General features: G+C 50.1%; 1 long non-coding RNA gene across 1 annotated transcript; it reads right to left on the bottom strand.

The window, feature by feature from the left end:
• Positions 1-5,594: 5,594 nt before the first annotated feature.
• On the bottom strand, positions 5,595-10,588 carry LOC140596196 (uncharacterized). Its single transcript, XR_011998221.1, has 3 exons — positions 10,507-10,588; positions 7,215-7,376; positions 5,595-6,681 (listed from the first exon to the last, which is right to left on the bottom strand). It is a non-coding gene; the product is annotated as an uncharacterized lncRNA (long non-coding RNA).
• Between the last annotated feature and the right edge of the window lie 1,676 nt (positions 10,589-12,264).

Below are 12,264 nucleotides of genomic sequence, written 5' to 3'. Positions count from 1 at the left end.
GGAACCCAGGGAAGCAAGTACAGTCAGGATCATGCCACAGGGTGGCCAGGAGGCCACAAGTGTGTGGCCCCCTCCAGAGACTTGCTGCTGTTCTTCCGGAGGCCTGGCTGCTGAGAACTTCAGTAATAATTTTTAAAAATATATTTTATTAAAAATATTTTATGTATTTATTCATGAGAGACATGCAGAGAGAGGCAGAGACATAGGCGGAGGGAGAAGCAGGCTCTCTGCAGGGAACCTGATGCGGAACTCGATCCCAGGACCCCAGGATCATGCCCTGAGCCAAAGGAAGACACTCAACCACTGAGCCACCCAGGTGCCCTGACCTTCAGGAATAATTGATGCTCTCCCCTGCAGTGCTGTACTGCTGAGGAACCAAAGTCCAAAGGGAAAGAGAGCATCTGACTGTCAGACCCTGGGCCACATTCCCACTACCTCAGCTGCTAGTGGATAGGGGGAGGGAATATCTATCTACCTTCCTTGTCTCTTGAGATTTGCTTTCAATCATCAGGGTATGTGGATACTGAGCAACCAAAGCCAAAAATGTCCAGTTACAGTCACTAATGTTTCTGGAGCACTAGCTATGTGCTAGGTGTTGAGCCAATTGCCTTACATATATTATTTCATTTAATCCTGAAAACAACCATGCAAATTGGAAACTTATTTATCACCTGCTTTATAGAGGAGGACTCTGAAGATGCCCTTGGCCACACATCTAGTAAGTAAGGGGTGGAACCGAGGTATGGTCCCAGAGTGGGAACTTGTAGTGTTTTATCCATTATGCTCCAGAGAGGTCAAGAATGAGAGAAAAAAAGGCAAACAATAAGACCATATGCAACCTAGAACAAATGAATGAATATTCCTTTGAATATTGAGAATGAATATTCCTTTGATCTTGAGAATAGGGAAAAATCATTCTAGGCATGAAGATAAACCAATAAATAATAAAGGACACAAAAATAGAGATTTGGCTATGTAGAAATGTAAAACTTCTGCATTTCAATCCCCTTCACCCATTTTCCCCTACCCCTCACCATCCCCCCTACCTCTGGCAACCACCTATCTGTTCTCTGTATCTATGAACTTGTTTTGTTTTGTTTTTAGACTCAACATGTAAGAGAGATCATTTGATATTTGTGTTTCCCTGTCTGGCTTAAGAAAAAAAATTATATTTTAAAAGTGATAATGCCACAAAGTAAAATTAGAAGGCCTAAAGGCAAGGAGTACTTGCAATTTATGATGAAGTTGTAGTAACTTTGAGATATAAAGTAGTCTTACAAATCCACAAGAAAAAGACCACTATCTCATGAGAAAACCAGGCAAAGGACAGGAATTGGCAATCCACAAAACAAGGAATACTAATGGCCACTGAACTAGGAAAAATATTCCGTATTACAAAAGAAGCACAAATCACATATTGACATACATTTTTTTTTAGTAATCTCTATAACCCTCCTGGGGCTCAAACTCATGACCCTGAGATCAAGAGTGGCATGTGCTACTGACTGAGCCAGCCAGGTATCCTGGTTGACCTGTACTTTTTTGCTCATCAGGGTGGAAAATATATATGTATACATTTTTATTTATTTTCATAATATTTATTTATTTAAATAATATTCTGTCAGTTTAGGAAATCAGCTTTATTGAGAGATAATTAGTGACATCCATTTAAGTGGTACAATTTAATGAGTTTTGACATATGTATTCCCCCATGAAAGCACTGCCACAGTCAAGATATAGAACATACCCATCACCCCCAAAATTAGGCTCATTCCCCTGTACAGTCCATTTCTTCTTCTACCTCTGTCCTCAGGTCACCATTGATCTGCTTTCCGTTATTATGGTTTCATTTGTATCTTCTAAGGGTTTATATAACAGGGTTATGCACTGTATAATATTTTGGTCTGCTTTCTCTCACTTAGCATCACATTTTTGAGATTCATCCATGTTGTTGCATGTATCAGTAGCTTGTTCTTTTCCATAACTGGGGGGTTTACTCTTGTAATAAATATACCATTTAAAAAAAATTCTTTCACCTGGTGGTAGTCATTTGGGTCGGTTTCCAGTTTGTGGTGACTGGTATATTGTGAATAAAGCTGGTATGAATATTCTGGTAGGAGTGTAAACTAGCAAGATCTTTTAATAGGTCAATTCAGTACTGTGTGTCAAAATATTTAAAATACATTTACTAAAATTACATGATGTCTGGGATTTGCTTCAAAAATAATCCATAGGTAGGAAGAAATGAGTAAGGTGTAGGTGAAACAAGATTAATGATTAGTTGATAAGCATTAAAACAAGGAGGGATGCCTGGGTGGCTCAGCAGTTGAGTGTCTGCCTTTGGCTCAGGGGGTGATCCTGGGGTCTGAGTCTCACATCGGGCTCTTGGCATGGAGCCTGATTCTCCCTCTGCCTAGGTCTCTGCCTCTCTCTCTCTCTCTCTCTCTGTCACTCTCTCTCTGTGTCTCTCATGAATAAATAAAAATATTTTAAAAAGAAACAAAAGAAACAAAGAGATGGGTATATGGGGGTTTGTTACACTACTTTATTTTTGTATATGTTCGAAAGTTTCCATCATAAATTGTAGTATACGTATGTCTTGATCCAGTTGCTCCTAAAATCAGATATGCACAAAGGATGTTCACAAGGAATTATATCGTAATAATGGAAAAAGGGTAAACAATCTAAATACCCAACAAAACATAGGGTAAATAAATTATGACACATTCGATGGATGGAGTAATAGTACAGACTCTCTAAAAATCATGTTTTCAAAGAATATTTATTGACATTAAAATACAATGTTACATTTTATATGAAAAATGCAGGTTACAGGTTACAGATCAGTTATACACAGCATTTTTACATTTTTATTTAAAATATATAATAAAGGGATGCCTGGGTGGCTCTGCGGCTGAGCATCTGCCTTTGGCTCAGGGCATGATCCTGGGGCCCCAGAATTGAGTCCCACATGGGGCTTCCTGCATGGAGCCTACTTCTCCCTCTGCCTATGTCTCTGCCTCTCTCTCTGTGTCTTTCATGAATAAATAAATAAAATCTTAAATATATATAATAAATATAAATAAAATACTGGAATGTTAATGATGGTAAGTTATGTGGTGGGATTACAAGTGATTTTTATGATCTTTATAGTTTCCTGTATTTTAAGAATGACTACAATGAACATGTGATACTTTGATAATATTTTTAGTGGAGGAAAAGCAGCATTTCATTTCTTTTTGGTACTTTGCATGTTTTCAGATTCTTTTCCCTTATGTTGTCTTATTTTTAACATTACAAGATCAATAGAACAGCTTTTTTAATATTCCCTCAGACCCAAAGTAGTGCATTCTCAGAACTAGATAGAACCTTAGAGATTAAAACTGATTCCTCAATTGTTGAGATGAAGCAGTTGAGGATCAAAGAGGGGAAGTGACTTGCTTGACACCAGGCCCACTCTAGGGACCTGTCACTGCCTCTTAGAACAAGGGATCCCAGTTAAACCCAGTTCCTGACAGGGACTGGACATTCTTGAATAGGATGCCTCAAAGATGAGACAATTGCCCTGACTTCTAATCCTGGTTCTAACCCTGACCACAGGCTGAATCCTCTCCTGGTTAATCCAGGCACCCACGGACACCCTAACTCCACACACGGGCCAATCTCCCCAACCTTGGCCAGAGCCTGAATTCTACACATCTCCATTGTACAAGGAGCCTTTTCTCCCTCCCATCCCCCCATCTTCCATCCTCCAAATCTGTATGTTCCAAAGGGGGACGCGCAGGATATATGTAAATCTGTACAGCCTCCTCCCCTGAAAGGTCAAGGGAGGCACTTTCTTATAGGCAGGCAGAGGCAGGTGCAGGGACCTTTTAACTAGAAGGGCAAGGGCAAGTCCATGGCTCCAAGGGCGGATGCTCAGAGCTAGCTTCTCACTTGGGGAGAGTCTGGCTTCTCTTAAGAACAGCTCTCTCGCTAGCCCATGTGGCTATCGGGGCTCTCCACAGGCTGGATCAGCAGAGGAAGGCCCAGAGCCTTCCCCTGGGTCTTCAAGTTAGCCCGGGGGAGGGAGTGGCCCTGCACGGGGCGGTTCTTGAAAGGCCTTTGGGAAACAGGGGCGGGGCCCAGGGGCGGGGAGTGTTGAGAGCTGCTGGAGGAGCGCCAGAAAAGATCGAGGGAAAAGAAGATGCGATCCGTAACGCCTGGTTAAAGGAACTCGAGTGACAGAAAGGAATGGACCATCCCCTCTTCACCTCCATTTCCAGAAGCTCTGCCAAAACTCCTCGATGCTGGGAACCCTAGCGGAGGTGACAGGGACTCCCCCGGGGATAAAGAGGTCGCCAAAGCTAGCAAGGAATTTCCCTTGCTACGAGATAATTTGACCAGTCGCGTCTCCCTCGGTGCCTCAGTCTCCAGCCCCGCCCTTCTGTACAATGGGCAGCATAACCTTGGGAATAGAGAAGAATGCACAAGGCAGAATTGGGTACATTCTTGCAGCATCTCTAGTTCCAGGCTCAGCTGGGAGGGAAGCAGAGGTAACTGTAAGAGAGTTACAGTTAATTTTGGTGCCTTTGCTGACAGGCACTGGAAGGCTGGGCATTTAGCTTAGACCTTTCTAAGGGCCAGGACTCTGCGCCCCTGCTCCCTCCCCCAGCTTAAATTGGGGGGGAAGGGAGCTCAACCTTTGCCTCTCAATCCTCCCTGGCCTGGCAGGGGAGACCTATCCCAACTGTCACTGCTCAGAGATTAAGGTGATCCCTCAATGCCCAGCAATTTGCTAAGTGGAAAGAATTCCTTTGGTGGCATGATGTGGCCCCATTTCAGGGTCTGCAGGACCCTGTCCTCCCAACACTTTCCTGCTCAGAGCTCCTGAAATCTGGAAAGTGGGCTGTGTCTTTCTAGCTGTAATTGTGTGTGTAGCAGAGGTTGTTTTTGTTTTGTTTTGTTTGTGGGGTGTTTTTTTTTCTTTTCTTTTTTTTTTTTTTTGCAGGAAGGGGGTAAGGAAATGGAGCTGGGGGAGGTGAAGTAGATATAGGGGAGGGAAGTGGGAGGTAATGTTGCAGGCATTAACATGCCCAATAGATTTTGCTTTTCCTCCCACAAATGCTTAGGAAAAACGACCTGCAAAGTTAGAGAGTAGCTTCAGGGTGAATTTGCTGTGGCTTAAGGCTTTTCGGACCCCAGTTAGCCCTCTACCCACCTGAGCAAATGAAAGAGAAGAAGGAAAAAAATAAAAAGGAGAGATCAAGGTAAACACGTGGATCTCCTTTACACCTCATGATCTTTGTAGAGAACATGCCAGTGGCTGCAAAGCTGGAAACCCAAGCAACAACATGGAGGAAGCAAGAGGACCATGGGAAGAAAAAGGAAGCTGACCACGTGTCTTTCTTGAAAGACTTTCCTTTATTTCTCTGTAGCTGAAACTGTGAGCTCACAGGGCTTAAAGTGTGGTCAAGGAAACAGCTTACAAGAAACAACTAGAGAACAAGGCAGAAGAGCAGAGCATCAAGATTCGGGTGAAAAAGAAAAAAAAGAAAAAAACAGACCAGATGAAAATGTTGATGAGAGACATGCAGAATCAGGGAAGGCTTCTGGGAGGAGGTGAGTATTGAAGCTTGACTTGGAGAATTTAGTTTTGGAGAATGGTGGGGGAGGATAGCCCAGGCTGGAGGAACACCGTGAAGCCATCCATGTGGGGTGGGGGGTTGTGTAAAAGAACAAAGGCTGCAAAGAGCAATGTTTGTTGAGGGAGGCAGCAGGGCTGAAGAGGAGGGTGCTGGTTGCAAGGTCATTGTGGAGATCTGAAGAGAATGTACTGTACTGGTGGGAGCAGGAAAGAGACTTTGTTTCCCTTTTGAGAAGGACAGTCCCAGGAGACTGAGACTGTGGGGGAGGCTTCCTAAATTCCCTCAACTCCTGGGCAACACACACACACACACACACACACACACACACACACAGGGCTCAGCCCTCTGTCCCCTCACACTCCCCCCTCCATGCTTGCAGGTCTAAAGGGTGACTTCTAAAATGAGCAGACAGATCCCACAGATAAAACTCAGTGTATTATTTTACAATCCTACTGTGAACATGCGGCTCGCTGCGTGGGTGTGCGTGCGTGTGTGCACGCATACTACTCTGTAAGGGCACACACAAAGCATGTCTTGTACTCTGTAAAACTGAAGCAGAGCAGGTGGCAGCCCGTTTGGCACCCTTTGAGGGAGGCTGCAGGGCACAGTGAGAGTGGCACAGGACTTGGATTCAAATCCCAGCTCTGTCACTGCCCGTCTGGGGGGGACCCTTCACCTCCCTGAGCCTCATTTCCTCATCTGTAAAATGGGGGTCACAGTACCTACCCTATAAGGTTGGGGTGAGGGTGCAATGAGATAAACTGTAAAGCGCCCGGTTCAAAACAGGTACTTGAGCAGGGACAACTTTTTATAATAGTTGCCCATTCTTCCAGCCCCTGTCAGTCCCAGAGCTTGCCCTGCAAACCTGGATTCCCATTTCCCAACAGGTCCCAGCCCCCTTGAAAGTGCTGTGCCAGGCAGTACAGGGACCATTTGTGTGTGTGTGGGGCACAAACATGAAGCAGAAGTGTGGCAAAATCTTGACAGCTGTGGAATCCAGGTGATGGGGTTTCAGCTGGATGATCCTTTTCTTTGTGTAGCTTGGAGATCCAAACTATAAAAGGAAGCAGAGGCATTTCTTGTCCAGGAGAAGGTTACTTTATCTCATAGGAGAGAAGCAAGCCAGCAACTAATTTTTATGTCAGGAAGAATGTGCAAGGATGCCCTCAAACAGGACTAGGAGGTACCCTGTACCCCTGCTGGAGGGAAAAGTGACCTCACCTGCTGCACGGTGGGCCACTTCCTGGAGGCAGGGGCAGTTCAGCCTGTCCTTTGAGAAAGGGAATTTGATTTGCAGAGAAGGGGGGGGGGGGCTGGTTATAGTGGTCCAGGCTCAGAGAACAGGTGCCAGCAGCACAGACTTTGGAACAGAACGTGACTGGTAGGCTTTGAGGACTGCAGTCCAGTTGGGTGTGGCAGGAGGGAGAACACATTTTAACTCCTTAGCAGTCAATAAGCAGGTGTGGAGAGGGCTTAACTGATCAAGTTAACCTGCTCTTTCCTGGTTAAGTGCAGAACCAGGAAGGGGCCTGTTTCAGGGCTCCACTGGGAGATGCAGATGATGGAGAATGGAGCTTGAGAACTCACCTGGTTGCTGGGGTGGGGGTCCTCCAGATGTAGAACTGCAGAGCAGACTGCCTGGGTAGTCTGCTTGGGGGCCTGAGTTCAAGGCAGGACGTACAAGCAGGCAGAACAGAGCATGATGGACAGTGAAGGGTGAAAGTTTTCTTCCGCCCAAGCCACCTCAGCCTGTGGAAGGCCCAGAAAGTCCCATGGTCTGTTTTCATTCTTTTCTAGGCACCTTGAGGATTTTTTTTTCAAGTTAAAAAGGCCACTACGCAGCTACAAGACCCAGGGAGGAGGTGGCATGTTAAGCCACTGTCTACTTCACTCTTTACCTGTGCGGAGAAGCTTATCTAAACTAGAACTTACCAATCTTTCAGGTGGAGAGCAAGACTCTGAACTGGAAGGGATAAGAGGAGAGGGGAGTGTCAGTGGAGAACAGGGCTGCTAAGTGAAGAGGGAGACTTCATTTGGCCGAGGATGACCTTCTCAGCAGGTGATGGGGAAGACAGTGGCTTCAAAAGTAGAGGGTGGGGCAAGGAAGCAAAGACCAACAACTTTGTCTAGGTCAGGGTTATCTCTCTTGGTTGTCCTGTGTACCCCTCTCCACCCTCCTTCATCTTCACTCTGGCCCCTCTCAGTACTGTGATTCCCACCTGTCTACACACACAACAGGAGAGAGGCAGTCAAAAACAGCCCAGAATACTCTTTACAGGACAGGTCTGGCAGACTGGGGAAGGATGTCCAGGATGCTGCCAGGCTGGTCTTCACCTGCAAGTGCCAGCTTAACCCAAGCTTCTTAGGCAGGTGTCAGGAGAGAATGCCCCAGAATCCAGCAACCCTGGGACAGGACATTGATCCTTAAGGGCTGGAACTAATTGCACACAGGTGACAGGGATAGCCTTAAGAAGCTGGAATTCACCAACCCAAAGCATCCCTTTGCCAGTTGTGTTTGGGAGGGTGTGGGGACACCAGGGGTCCTCACTAGGGATCTACATTCACCTTTTGTGGCTAATACCTAGCAACCATAAGTCATTTCATTTCCATCTGTATTGAATGCCTACCACTTGCTAGGTACTTTTTGTTATCAATAATGGCTAATAGGCATCGAACACTTACAATGTGGCAGGCTCAGTAGCAAGAACTTGACTTGTAGTATAGCAGTTCATCCCCCCAACAGGCCTGCGAGTGTCCCCATTGTACAGAATAAGAAACAGAAGGCCACACAGCTATCAACTGTGTAGAGGCAGGACTCAAACTCGGATCTTACCAGCTCTAAGCCCACATACTGTGTGTTTTAGCTGCTCACTCCACAGTCTCCAGCATGCTTTGCTGCCTTGTTCCTCACCAGCTCACAATTAGTAGATTAGTCATGTGTTGACACTTCTAGTCTCAGTCTAATGGCTTGTTTATTTAACTGATGGATGCTGCTCCCCATTTGAGGCCATTAGCATTTAAACAAAACAAAACAAAACAAAACTGTTGAGCCTGGCAAAGTGACACTGTGTTTACTGTTTTGCTCCCAGTGTTAATTGTGAGCATTTTCCAAATATGTATTTTGATGTGCTAACGGTCCCTAAAGAGAACTACCCAGATTTTAGTAATCTTTTCATGCAGCTCTAGTCCCACTCCCCTTAATTTCCTTGTGAGGGGGACAAATGGCCCAGGGATCCAGCCTTGGCTAGGATGAGGAAGAGGAATGGTGACAGTCCTATTCTGAATAATTAGGAGGCAGAAAGGCTGGGCTGGGCGGGCAACTCTGTTCTTGGGGGCTATGCCCTGGAGCACCCCCCCTTTCATGCTTGGGGAGGGTATTTCCTATTTCTTTCCAGGACAATAAGAACATCTGTGCCAAGGCAGAGGAGGAGGCCGGGCGCTCCGAGGCATCTCTGCCCGAGTCTCTTGACACTGTCCAATTGTTACTGTTTCAGTTTCTGCTTGGATCACTGACCATGTCCATTTAGAGCAGGCTGGCTTGGGTGAAGATGGTGTAAGGGCTGAGTAGAGACAGAGAGGACCTGTCTGCCTGGGAACAGGGTGTGAAGTGGGCAGGGAGCTGGAATGACTCTAAAGCAACCAGGTTACAAATGAGCCACTGCAAAGTCCAGAGTGAGTCTTGCACTTGCACTGTCCCTCCTTCCCTGGAGTTAACTGCTCTTGCTGGTGTCCAGTTGTTTGTAGCCTTCTGCCTCTGATAGATTGGGGTTTAGCTTGGCCTTAGGGTAAATGGATGAAGAACTACAGGTTTGATCCATATATGGGACCTGTTTGCTTCACACTGAGAAAAAAACTGGCTACTTCCTTCCTTCCAGATCCAGTTGCAAAGTGATGGAAGTTACAGTGGAGAGTTTATGACTCCGTGCAAACCCACTCCCAGTACTGGAAAGTCACATCACCCAATGTGTCCTGATAGTGAGTGCGAGGGGATCTGGCCCCAGCAAATTAGCCTCAGAGTGGGAATGAGCTAAGGCAGCTCCTTAGTTTCTTCCTCACTCAGGACATCCAGTTCTGGAACTGGGAGCTCTGGGGATCAGGAGGAGGTAAGCATCTGCCTCCTGCATAATTAGCTTCATCAGTCAAAAAACATTCATGGCCCATCTCTTTGGGCATCATGCTGTGCCTGACACGAGCTAATAATCCCTACCCCGTCCTGGCCCTCCCAAGTTTACAACCTTAAGGCACACAATAATGACACAGATCCCAAAGGCCAGTGGTTAACACATACACTTGTCTGCCAGTCACAAGGGATCCATTGATTGAACCACAGTGACTAACAGGGCCCCCTTCAAAGAGCTTCTAGTCTGGTGGCTAAATACCTAAGACTAAGCGAGGACTTAGAAGAGGTTCAGGAGAGGAAACATGGTCAACTTGGGCATCAAGGAACAGGTATTTTTTTGAAGTATCTATGGGCACATGGCTGGGTTTTCTGTCCACTTGAGCCGCGTCCCCAAAACCCGGATGGAGGGGTTTTTGCCAGTTCTCCACGCGGGTCAGTACAAAGGGCCAGAGGCAACATCGCTCTGTGCGGCGTGGTGGGGGGAGACCCGGGCCGGATCGGTCGCGGGGGTGGGTGGGTGGGGGCGAGGCGCTCGGCCTCTGCCTGGGTGGCCTGTCGTGTCACACGCCCTCGCCCCGCCCGGCCTCTCGGTCCGCCGCTGAGTGAGGTCTCTCGCGGAATTTTCGGGACAGCCACTCCCCCCACCCCCCCGCCGTTCCTCTACCCTCGTGTCGCATTCTGGTGACACAGATTTGGGGAGGGAGCCGGGAGGAGGCTCGTGTAAAACCATCCCGGAGGTCCGGGGTCGCGGCGTCTCACCGGGTGCTCCAGCGAGGCCTGGGCTGCGGGAGGCGCCGCGGCCCGCCCGTCGCCCCAACACTTCCGACGGGCGCCTGCAGCCGGGCGGCTTCCGCGGGCCACGCTGGGCTGGGCAGGGGCGACCTGGCCGGGGTTCGCGCTCCGGGGTCGTGTCCCTGCCCGTGAGGTGCCCCTGGCCCCAGGGCGCCGAGGCTCCCCCGAGGGCGGGCTGCGTGCAGCTCCCGGCCGTGCCACCGCACGGCCTGAGCGAGCGAGGGAGCGAGCGAGGCGGGGCGGAGGGAGCGCGTGTGCGGGGGGTGGGGGGGAGCGAGCGGGAGCGCGAGCCACCAGCCCGGGAAGGGTGGGTCGGGGAGCGGCGGCGGTGGCGGTGGTGGTGGCGGCGGCGGCGGGAGGAGCGAGCAGGGAACCCGGGAGGACTGCCGGCTGGCGGGCCGGAGCTGCGGGGGGGAGGGCGGAGCGCGGAGGGCGGAGATGGGGCCGCGAGAAGGAGGGGGCCGGCGGGGCGCGGCCAGGGGGCGGGGCGCTGGGACCTGGGGAAGATAAGAGCGTGCTCGCGGGGAGCGAGGGCGGGAGTGAGGGAGGGGCGGGGGACTTAGAGACCAAAGAGGAGACAAAAGGACGGGGTGGGTGGGAGGGGCATAGACAAGCGGGGATAGGGGAGGGGCGCTGGGGGACGCCTCCGAGGGAGGGGTATGAGTGTGGGGGGGCCATGGTGTGGGAGGGACTTAGGGACGTGAAGGGACAACATAAGAAGGGAGTGCGGGGGTACGGAGAAAGGGGGGGTGGGCCGGGAGTGCTCCACCACGCTGGCCACGGAGGGGAGGGGAGGCCACGAAGGGGAGGCCGTTGGGAGGAACGGCCACACGCAGGGAGGGGGATCCTGGGGATGGACAGTCCTCGAGGAAGGGGGGCCGGGGCTATGGCAGGCTCGGGAGAAGGGTGAGCAGACTCGGGGAAAGGGAGTGCTGCGCGAACCCGAGGGTGGAGGCGGATGGGCGTGCGTGGAGCGCAGAGGGCAGGGATTTAACACTGCTGATCGGGATGACCAAAAGACCACACTGGAGGCCCGCACAGACGGGACGGGGCTCCCAAGGCAGGACGAAAACTGCCCAGGGGAAAGTGGGACCTACGAGGGCTAGAGGAGGGTGGCGGGGGCGGCCTCGGGCTCGGCAGGAAGGCGCCACCACCGCCCTCTGCCCGTCCCCAGCGTGCCCCGCCCCGTCCGGGGGCCCTAAGGGCAGCGGCCTGGGCCATAGGGGAGCCGAGCCAGGGCGGTACCATTCGGAACAGAGAGGGGGGCTTGGGGGGGGAGGGAGGAGCCAGGGGTCAGAACCCTGTTGGGGGCGGGGGGGGCGCCACACCCTGGGAAAAAGGCTTGGGCACATCCAGAATGGACCAATCAGAGAGCAAGGCCAGGGTGGCGTCAAGGGGCAGCTTTGACCAATGGGAAGGGAGAACACTTCGGAGGTTCGGAGGAAGAAAAGAAAAAAAAAAGCTCCACGAAACAACAATCGAATCCGTTTGGGGGCTTGAGAGGCTGGGAGTGGGCGTCGTTTATAGCACGTTCCAGCGCCTGCCCTCCCCTTTGAAGGATGGGGTCGCTTGCATCACTCCTGGGCTGCGGGGTGCACAAGGAACTGAGGAGGGTCCCGGGAAAGTAGATGAGGATTGGTCGTTTCCTGGGGGCACTTGATTGGGCGCTTCAATTTGGGGGGTGGGTGAGACAAGGGTGGCAGCTTTGTGCGCAAGAGTGAAGAT

This window comes from Vulpes vulpes, chromosome X (assembly GCF_048418805.1).
Source record: "Vulpes vulpes isolate BD-2025 chromosome X, VulVul3, whole genome shotgun sequence".
Taxonomy (NCBI): domain Eukaryota; kingdom Metazoa; phylum Chordata; class Mammalia; order Carnivora; family Canidae; genus Vulpes; species Vulpes vulpes.
Note: the sequence above shows the minus strand (reverse complement) of the source record. Positions and strands in the feature narration are given on the sequence as shown.